This window comes from Rhineura floridana, chromosome 3, assembly GCF_030035675.1.
Source record: "Rhineura floridana isolate rRhiFlo1 chromosome 3, rRhiFlo1.hap2, whole genome shotgun sequence".
NCBI classification, from domain to species: Eukaryota; Metazoa; Chordata; class Lepidosauria; order Squamata; family Rhineuridae; genus Rhineura; species Rhineura floridana.
This window is the reverse complement of record NC_084482.1, coordinates 136,468,768-136,480,169: the sequence shown is the minus strand read 5'-3', so window position 1 is coordinate 136,480,169 and position 11,402 is coordinate 136,468,768. Positions and strand designations below refer to the sequence as shown.

General features: G+C 42.3%; 1 pseudogene; it reads left to right on the top strand.

Moving 5' to 3' along the window:
- The first annotated feature begins 3,726 nt into the window (after positions 1 to 3,726).
- On the top strand, positions 3,727 to 10,684 carry LOC133378799 (craniofacial development protein 2-like; annotated as a pseudogene).
- Positions 10,685 to 11,402: the final 718 nt, after the last annotated feature.

The following is an 11,402-nucleotide window of genomic DNA, read 5'->3' as shown; positions in this document are numbered from 1 at the left end:
TATATAGTTTAACTTTAGAGCTGAGCTAGATTTTTGTGAGTTTCAGTTTTTATTTCATAACTAGCATATTCATCAAATATGCACATTGTAAGAAATCAAACTGTTTTGAAGAATAAAAAATTCTGAAGGGATTGTTCAAATTAAAATGCAACAAAAATATGAAGCATTTTTTCAACACGGAGAGCAAACCTGTATGGATATGTTTTAGCTCAGTCCTCAGACCCTACTAAGATGTCAGATCTATAACAATCTGAGACAGCAATAATTGTTTAAAGTCATTTCCACTTTCTAATAAAATAATCTGTAGCTTCCAATCTTATCTCATCAGCATGAGAATTGTTACAAAACATGTTTCCACCTCCACTCATTATTGTTGACAGACCTCATGACAAGAGATAGGCAAATGAGAAACAGCCCCAGCTCTTTTTTTATGTACAGTGCACCTGGTCTTCTAAGTGAGAAATGTATCTGAATATAGCCCATTGGCAGTACATTATTGGGAGTTTTATAAAAAAAGATTATGAGAAGTTTTATGCCTGCTGTTGTATTTCACCTTTATGTGGCTAGCTGGTTTTGCTTGTGCAGTTTTGCTGTACATTTGTATGACATTGTGTTTTTCATACACAACTGAAAAAAACATCCTGATGGGATCCATAGGATGACAGGCGGTTTAAGAAACAAACAAACAAAACCTGATATGAGCTCATATTGTTTATTCGTTTGAAACAATACAATGGTTTGGCATCCAATGATCCCTTAGTTTCAAGGGCTCTCTCTGCCTATTCTCCCTCTTAGCTGCATCCTCATGATGTTCTGGAGAATCCAGTTCTGGAGAATCAAAGGAGGGGATTTCTGACAGGCATTATGAGCTTCAGCAGGAATAGGAAAGCCCCATTGAATGAATGGAACTCTGCTTGCAGTTCAAGTCATTAGCAGCAGCAGCAATTGTAGAAGCAATTATAGTATTCAAGACTAATCCTACTCAGAGTATACCTGTTGAAGTTAACGGGCATGACTAACTTAGGTTCATTAATTTCAATGTGTCTACTCTGAGTAAGACTTAGTTGAATACACCCCATTATGCCCTCAATATACATGGTGCTTCACAGCAGAGGACAATTTCCAGACACAGGAAGCTAATAATAACTTTTCATATCATTAGAGCCGGAGGCCGGGTAGGAAAATGGCTTGCTCCTGCCCCAGTAGGGGTTGATCACCCTAACAGCTGCACAGAGGCTTTGCCTACACAGCTCCCACACCTATAATTCCCCTCTGTAGGTTTTCTTCAGTGTTAAGATTTAATAAAGTGGCCCATTAGTTCAATCCAAATACCGCTGTCCGTGTTCTCATTTCAAACCTCTGCTACAATTTACCTGAAATTTAGACCCACAAAAGAAAGATCTAGTGTTGTATGAACTACTCTAAACAACTATGTTGTTGCTTAGAATGGGCTTATCTTGTAGAAACATTTTATCACTTCATTAGCGCCCTTCCCAAGACATAATTCAACTCACACACAGCCTATCTAAACAGCTTTTTCATGATAAACCTGTTAAAACTATTTCTGAAAATCTATTCAAACTAAATGGTCTGATGAAAAACAGAATCTCAGTTTAAATAAAATTGACCCAGATCTTGTGCATATGTTGTTATTATTATCATTATTATTATTATTATTATTATCATTATCATTATCATTATCATTATCATTATTATTACTATTATTTATTAAACTTATATACTGCCCGACTAGCAATAGCTCTCTGGGCGGTTAACATAAAATACAATAAAATTACAGAATCTAATGCAACAAGCATATAAAAACTACACAATCTAAAATCAAATTACAAACATTTAAATAAATTAAAATGCCTCAGAGAAGAGAAAGGTTTTAACTTGGTGCCGAAAAGATGATAGTGTCGGCACCAAGTGCACCTCCTCAAGGAGACTGTTCCACAATTCGGGGGCCACCACTGAGAAGGCCCTAGATCTCGTCACCACCCTCCGGGCCTCCCTATGCATCGGGACCCGGAGGAGGGCCTTCGTAGTAGACCGTAGTGTATGAGCCGGTTCGTATCGGGAGAGGCGTTCCGACAGATATCGTGGTCCTGCGCCGTATAAGGCTTTATAGGTTAACACCAACACTTTGAATCTGGCCCAGAAGCGTATTGGAAGCCAGTGCAGGCGAGCCAGCACAGGTGTTATATGCTCAGACCGCTTAGTTCTTGTTAGCAGTCTGGCCGCCGCATTTTGCACTAGCTGTAGCTTCTGAACCGTCTTCAAAGGTAGCCCTACGTAAAGATGTATACATATTTATTTCCATTTCAGGTAACCTGTGGAACTGATGCTACTCATAGACATATTTTTCACAGCATTCACCCAACAACGTCACAATCAAAATGCCAGTCTGTACTTGTTTACATTTAATCTGTAATTAAAACTCCTTCCTGCAGAAAATCTGATAAAATTATACATCTGCAGTTACTGCTGATCTGGAGGCTCATTTGCATAATTTGGGGGGGCAAAAGGTGCATTTTCATGTGTGTGGTGACATTGGTGGGTGGTTTCTATCAGCATAACTGTGTTGGTCTGTCTTCAAGACAATACTGACTTATGGTGACCCTACGAATAGGGTTTTCATGGTAAGTGGTATTCAGAGGCGGTCTACCATTGCCTTCCTCTGAGGCTGAGAGGCAGTGACTGGCCCAAGGTCACCCAGTGACTTCATGGTTGTGTGGGGATTCAAATCCTGGTCTCCCATGTCATAGTCCAACACTCTAACCACTGCACCACACCGGCTCTTACCACCATAACAGAATGGAATTAATACAACACATACCATCCCTTCCAGCAGGTGTGTTAAGTGTGTGTCCTTGTTTGGAATACCTCTCACAGAGAGGAGGCAGCACAGCTATGAATTTAAGAGAGTTATTCAGTCTTTTTCACAGACAAAGATTATTTTTAAAAAAGAATAAATTAGTTACGTTTTCACAAGGCTGTGAAATTATAGCAGAATGCATCACAGTTATGTGAATTGTATCACCAGTAGGCATCTTCATATTCAAAATATTCATATTCATATTCGTATTCTCACTCGCTGGATCGTCACCTTGTAGTGGTGAGTGGGCTTATGTGTTCCAATGATCCCTATGAGCGATGCCGTCGGGAGTCATGTACTCCCTGCAGGGTCACCCATGGCAGTAAGGTCAAGGGAGAGGAACCAGACAAAGAACAATCCAAGAAAGTCCTCAATGGCAGAACAGGTGGAGGATAGGCTGCAGCAGATAAAAGACTTCCAATCATTGTGGTATCCATGCCATTGGATCAAAGCCTTTTTCTGTCAAGACTGTGTGTTGATCGTCGTGCACCAATCTCCCCACATTAAACAAATTCACGCACAGGTATCTTCCAACCAAACCAAAGCAAAAGCCCGATGGCAATCGGCGAATGGCAACGGGGGCAGGACTGTGAAATCCGGAAGCCCCTAGTCATGGACTGGCACGTGGGCAGTGGATACAGACTCGGTCGTCCTGGCTCAAGGACCGAGGCAGTTAAGTAGTTTGGCAGCTATATCCATGACTGAGCAATACTATTCAGGATCCACTCTGCTCACGCCATATGGGGAGGGGGCTAGAAAAGATGCCCTAAACATAGTCTGCCTCATCTCTCTTCCTGACTAGATCACTGCGTCCAGTGGGGTCACTACTTAGCAGTTGCAAAAGACAAATGAACTTTGGAATGTGGAATATACGGACATTGCTGGACAATGCAGATAGTGAACGCCCTGAATGCAGGACTGCCATCATTGCGAGGGAGTTGAGATGTTTTAATATTGACATATTGTCATAATATTGTCATTATATTGACATAATATTGTCAGAGTATTGACATAGCAGCACTCCAAGAAACTCGAAAAGCAGGAGAGGGACAATTGAAGGAAGAAAAAGGAGGTTACACCTTCTTCTGGAAAGGACTGCCTGAACAAGAACGACGAATACATGGAGTAGGCTTGGCTGTTAAAAATGATCTTGTGAAGCTCTTGTCAGAAGTTCCTACTGGCATTAATGAACGAGACTCAACTCTCCGATTAAAACTTGCCAAAAACCAGCAGGCAACTATTCTAAGTGCTTATGCACCAACATTAGTTGCTGATGAAGATATCAAGGAAAAGTTTTATACCCAGCTGCACACCATCTTATCAGACATACCTAAGGAGGATAAAATTATCCTCCTGAGTGATTTCAATGCAAGAGTTGGGCATGATTTTGATTTATGGCCAGAAACCATTAGGAAAGAAGGAGTTGGCAATAGCAACCTGAATGGAATTCTACTTCTGACTAAATATGCAGAGCATAATCTTGTTATTACAAACAGACTCTTTCACCAGAAAGATAAATTTAAAACATCATGGAAGCACCCTCAGTCGAAGCACTGGCATCTCCTGGATTGCGTAATTGTCCGTGCCAGAGATCGTCATGACTTACTCCTCACCAGGGCCATGACGAGTGGTGATGACTGCTGGACAGATCACCGACTAATTCGATCCACTATGGCCATTAATATTGTTCCTCAAAGTAGGCTCCAAGGAAGAAAACCAAGGCGTAAAATGAACATCCATGTCAGCTCTGCACTGAGACAGCAGTGCCGGTGGGGGCTGGAAATGCCTGGGTCGTTAGCAGGGGAGGAAAGTCCTTAGCCGGCAGTCTGGTTGTAAATCTGCCAGGCAAACGAGGAGGGAACCTGATAAGGGCCAGGCCTGTCTGAAGCTTACTTTCCAAGTCCGAAGTCCAGAAGTGAGGTCAGTAGAGGTCCGGGATCAATTGCCAAGGGGTCAGTCCAAGAGATGCTGCAGGGAAACTAGGAATACACGAGCCACGCCTGACGTTGCAGTCAGCAACAAGCTGAGGCCAATGTGTGCCTTATAAGGAGCAGGTTTGACAGCAGGTGTGAGCCCTCAGCGTTTGGACCTTAAGGGGACAGGCCTGCCTCTCTTCTGCCTGACCTTCTGCTGTCTACGTTCCGCAGGTGAGGGGGGAGTATCCTGTTCACTGTCTGCGTCTGGCTGCAGGGCCTCTGCTGTATCTGGGGTGCTCTGCAGCTGAGGGGGAGAAGGAGCTGGATTCTCAGGAGTCTCCTCCGTGTCTCCTTCTGGGTCTGCTGCTCCTGGGTCTGCTGCTGTTACTCCTGAGTCGTCCTCATCAGAGGAGTCCTCTGACGGGGCCATGACAATCCATGCCCTTCAAGATCCTATTAAGCAAGCTTGCTTTCAAACAACTCTCAAGAAACATCTACCTACGGAACTCCCTGAAAACGTTGAGGAACACTGGATTAAACTGAAGACTTCCATTATTGCAGCATGTGAACAAACTGTTGGATACCAAACTAAGAAACATCAGGACTGGTTTGATGAGAATGATAGTGAGATTGAACATATCATTGACAAGAAAAGGAAAGCCTTCCAGATATGGCAGAAAGGCATTAATTGTGCTGCTAAGAAAAAAAATCTATGCCAGTGAAAAGGATGACATCCAAAGAAGAACTAGAGAACATAACGCCTGGTGGATAAAGAAAGCTGAAGAAATCCAGCATTTTGCAGATGCTCATGATGCACTGGGCCATCTATGGGCCAACAAATTATGGTACAAATCCCTTACATTCAATGGATGGTAGCAAATTTCTTATGGATAAAGAGTCTATTGCACTGCGCTGGAAAGAGCATTACCATGACCTCCTTAATGGTAACTCTATTGTGGCTGGTGAGGTCTTCTCGCAAATTCCGCAACAACAAACTAGAGATGAGCTTGCAGTATCCCCTAATTAGGATGAAGTCAGTAAAGCCATTAGTCAAATGAAGAATAACAAAGCTAGTGGACCTGATGGGATTCCTGCTCAAGTCTTTAAAGAAGGGGGGGCTAAACTTACACAACAACTTCAGAAGCTCATCGAAAAAATCTGGATGAGGGAGAAGATCCTGGAAGACTTTAGGGATGCCATAATTATCACCCTTTTTAAGAAGGGTGATAGAACAGATTGCGGGAACTATCGAGGTATCTCTCTTCTGGCTACCGCAGGTAAAATCCTTGCAAGGATCCTTGCAAATCGTCTCCTGCCGATCTCAGAGGATGTCCTCCCCAAATCTCAAAATGGTTTCCGCCCTTCCAGGGGGACAGTGGACATGATCTTGTTGGTCAGTGAAGCAGGCTGTGAGACTCACAGACAGAGTTTTTAGCAAAGAGAGTGAAACCTGAAGCAGAAGGGTTAAGCTGTGAGAACAGAGCACCAGGTTTGCCAAGGTCAGTAGCTGGCTGGGAAGCCTGATAAGGTGGGATGCTTGGAAAAGCTCAGTGTGGGGGAAAAGCTGTCTGTGAAGAGAACTGTGTCTATTGTCTTTGCCTAGTAAAGACTCTTACAAGAAACTTGCCTGGCCTGGCTTATTCCTGTTCTATGCGACTCTTGGATTCCATCCTTGTATGATCTATACACGCACACGCCAACAGGGGTTATGGGCCCAGCTTATCATACAAGGTAGCGGGTTCGAGAGCAGTTGACGTGGCGTTGTTGCAGAGAGAAACAAAGTGCAAGTAAGAGGCAAGTAAGAGTGGGCAACATGGCTGTAAACCTGTTATCCGGGATGCCGATGGAGAGGCTGAATGCTGTAAACTACTCCAGCTGGAAATGGAGAATGAGAGCAGTTCTGATTAAAGAAGATTTGAATGACGTCGTAGAAAACCCCCCTCCGGCAGCTCCTTCAGCAGCGTGGTTGAAGAAAGATGAGAAAGCAAAGGCTTTTATTACTCTGGGGCTGTCTGATTCTCAACTGTTGCTGGTGAGTAATGAGCCGACAGCTAATCAGATGTGGGAGAAGCTAAGAGCCGCTCATGTGCAGCAAACTGCTGGGAGCAGGCTGTGTTTAGCACGGAAACTTTATCAGATGCGTTTTACAGATGAAGTGACTATGACAGAGCATCTGGCTGAATTTCGTAGATTAAATGCTGAGCTACAAGATAGAGGAGTGCATCATAGTGACATTCAGATGGTCTATATACTGTTATCTTCATTTGATCAAAAATGGGATGTCCTGGTATCTAGTCTGGAAACTTTACCCGACGGACATCTGAATTTGGACTTTGTAGAACAGAAACTTCAACAAGAGTGGAATAGAAGACAAGAAAATAAGAAAACAGAGTTAAAAGAGACTGTGGCTGTACAACAACAACAAAATCAAAGAAGCAGGCAAGAGAATAAAATATGTTACTTTTGTGGGTCCCGTGGACATATACAGAGACATTGTTTAAAGAAGAGAAATACCAGGGACTTTGGAAGTCAGAGAACAAGCGTGAACTTTGTTACTAAGGAGGACAATAAACTCATTAACTCTAAGTGGCTTCTCGACAGTGGAGCGTCTAATTGCCTAATCACAGACTCTAGTTTATTTTACACTTCAAAACCGGCGCAGGAGAAGATTTATCTGGCTGACGGATCGACTCAGGACGCGATTGCAAAAGGCACGCTCAGGTTGAGTAATTTGGGAACTATATTAACAGATGTGTTATTGGTTTCTGGTTTAAAATATAACATTCTATCAGTAAGAAAATTGGCTCAAATAGGTTGTAAAGTTACATTTGAAGGGGATAGATGTTTTGTGAGAAAGGATGGTGAAATATGCATGCAAGGGAAATTACAGAACCAAATGTTTATGGTTGAGTGCAATCTTGATAAACCCACGTGTGCTTGGATAGGAGTTAGTAAAGATAAACATGATAATTATTTACATGAATGGCACAGAAAATTAGCACACGCACATTTCGAAAAGGTACAAAACACCCCAAAGCATAGTCAAGATTTGAAATTAACACATTGTGAGCATGTGGATGAGTGTGAGGTATGCTATAAAACAAAAATGACTGTGACTCCGGTAAATAAGAGCTGTGAAAGCACGACCACTGAACCCTATCAGCTCATACATGTGGATTTGGCTGGACCTTTCCAGTGCTCAAAAGGTGGAGCAAGGTTTTATTTAGTGATTGTGGATGACTTCTCCAGATTTACACATGTGTTCTTATTGAAAAAGAAAAGTGAAGCAGAAGAGAAATTGAAGGCATTTATACAGAGGACAAGAGACACAATATGGGGTTGTTATCAAAAATATCAAATCAGATCAAGGTGGGGAATTTACCAGTAATTCATTTAAAACATATTTGGAAAAGAAGGGAATAATACAGAGTCTCACTGCTCCCTTCAGCCCATCCTCCAACGGAACTGCAGAGAGGAGGAACCGGTCATTGCAGGATTCAATGAGAGCCATGCTAGCAGATGCAGATATGAATAACACTTATTGGGGTGAATGTATTCTGTACACTGTTTATATTCAGAACCGCCTTATGCACAGAACAATAGGCATGTCTCCCTATGAGAAACTGACTGGAAGAAAGCCCAGGGTGAAACACATAGAACGTTTTGGGGCAAAATGCTGGGTACATGTTGCAAAACAGAAAAGGCATGGTAAATTAGGCTCAAGAGCGCAGGCAGGACGCATTTTGGGATTTCAGAATTCATATTATAGAGTTTGGTTGCCTGAGAAACAACAAGTAGTGTTAAGCAGAAGCATAAAGGTGATAGATAAACCTTGGAGAGACAGTCAAACAGTTATCCTAGATAGTGCAAGCAAGCAGGAAGCAGCAGATGTTCCTTTTGGGCAGCAAATTCCATTAAGAACTGCATTGACTGATCTAATACACGGTGGCAAACGTACTGTAAAAAGGCTGAGAGGTGAAGACATGGCAATGCAAGATACAGAAATGCCAAGTACCAGTGCAGGAACAGGTGCAGGTCCAAGTAAAATAGAGAGTGAGGAAGAAATGGAAATAGATAACGTTAGGAGATCAGAAAGAAAAACGAAAGGTCAACCACCTCAGAGATTCACATTTAATGTTACACAACAGAATGATGAAACAGATAAATATCCAGTAGAATGGGAAAAAGAAGGACCAATAGATAAAGAAACAATGGATATCATGTGGAAGTTTTGTGTTGAGGAATGAAATATAAATGTATTATCAAATAAAAGTGAAATAAATGACTCTGTGAAACCTGTGTGAATAAAGAAATAAAGAAACAAGAACTGAACTGAAAATGTAAATAGAAACTGTAAGAAAACAAACCATGTACTGATATGTATTGTAATGAAAAGTTAATTTTGTAGAAATGTAATGATGAACAATGAAGTTTTGTAATCTGTGAGTCTCAGGTGGGGGCTGTTGGTCAGTGAAGCAGGCTGTGAGACTCACAGACAGGGTTTTTAGCAAAGAGAGTGAAACCTGAAGCAGAAGGGTTAAGCTGTGAGAACAGAGCACCAGGTTTGCCAAGGTCAGTAGCTGGCTGGGAAGCCTGATAAGGTGGGATGCTTGGAAAAGCTCAGTGTGGGGGAAAAGCTGTCTGTGAAGAGAACTGTGTCTAATGTCTTTGCCTAGTAAAGACTCTTACAAGAAACTTGCCTGGCCTGGCTTATTCCTGTTCTATGCGACTCTTGGATTCCATCCTTGTATGATCTATACACGCACACGCCAACAGATCTTCACTGCACGACAGCTTCAAGAAAAATGCAGGGAGCAAAACCGACCTCTGTATATGGTGTTTATTGATCTGACTAAGGCCTTTGATACTGTAAATGGAACTGCTCTCTGGACCATCCTTCTGAAAATTGGATGCCCTGATAAATTTGTGAATATTTTGCGACTCCTCCATGACAACATGACGGCAACAATTTTGGATAACAATGGCTCTCAAAGTGATCCATTCAAAGTGGGATCAGGCGTCAAACAGGGATGTGTCATTGCTCCAACCTTATTTGCTACTTTCATCGCCATGATTCTACACCTTGTTGAGGGGAAACTTCCCACTGGTGTGGAAATCACATATCAAACAGATGGAAAGCTTTTTAATCTCAGTAGGCTGAAAGCAAAAAGTAAGGTAATTACAACCTCTGTCATAGAACTTCAATATGCCAATGATAATGTAGTCTCTGCACATTCAGAGGAAGATCTTCAAACTATCCTAAATGTCTTTGCAGAAGCATATGAAAAGCTTGGCCTCTCGCTTAACATCAAAAAACCCGAAGTGCTTCATCAGCAAGTGTGAACCAATCCCTCTGTAGCACCATCAATCCCACTTAATGGTGCGATGCTGGAGAATGTCGATCACTTTTCTTAGCTTGGCAGCCATCTCTCTGTAAAAGCTGACATCGATGCTGAAATTCAGCATCGTCTGAGCTCTGCGAGTGCCGCATTCTCCCGAATGAAGTGTAGAGTGTTCGAGGATCAGGATATTCGCAGGGAAACCAAAATGCTTATTTACAAAGCCATTACACTACCAACCTTACTGTACGCCTGTGAAACATGGACCATCTATAAACGCCACTCCCAACTTCTTGAAAGATTCCACCAACGCTGCCTCTGGAAAATTCTGCAAATTACTTGGGAACGCATTGGAAGAAGCAAAGACCACCAGTGTTGAAACAATGATCCTTCAACATCAACTTCGCTGGACCGGCCATGTTGTTCGAATGCCTGATCACCGTCTTCCAAAGCAGCTACTTTACTCCCAACTTAAGGATGGAAAACGGAATATCGGTGGACAGCAAAAGAGGTTTAAAGATGTTCTCAAAGCTAATCTAAAAAAATGTAACATGAGCATCAAGAACTGGGAAGCCTTGGCCCATGAGCATCCCAATTGAAGGTCAGCCATTATCAAAGGTGCTATGGACTTTGAAGAAGCACGAGAACAGGGCGAAAGGGACAAACGAGCTAAGTGGAAGGCACGTCAAACAAATCCTCATCGTGACCATCTTCCATCTGGAAACCTATGTCCTCACTGTGGGAGGCTGTGTTGATCCAGAATTGGCCTCCACAGTCACTTACAGACCCACTGTTAAAGACCTTACCCTGGAAGACAATCTTACTCGGCCACGAGTGATTGCCAATGAAGATGAAATGATTCAAAGTAAATTCTATGGTGTTAATAAAACAAAAGCAAAAACAACAAAAGCAAATTATGCCAAGTTGGGCTAGGATCCAAAGAACTGCATGACCTTTCAAGCATGCAAGAGCGATTTGGGCTTGTGTTTCTCAAAAATCAGCCTTCTGAGTTACTTAGGAAACTGGGTTACTTGGGAAACTGCTCATGGAACTGAGATGGCTTTTAAAAGCAGACTGTGATATAGCATGTGGGACTGTGGATCTGCTGAATTTTCAAAAGTCAAAGACCCAAGCCCTTTAATGCAGCTCAATGAATCATGGCCTATTGTAGAACAATAAAAATTACACAGCCAGGTAGAGTACCAGCACAACATTTTGCCCAATCTTGTGAGATTGGTTTCATTTTATCAGGTCTCAAGACATATGCAA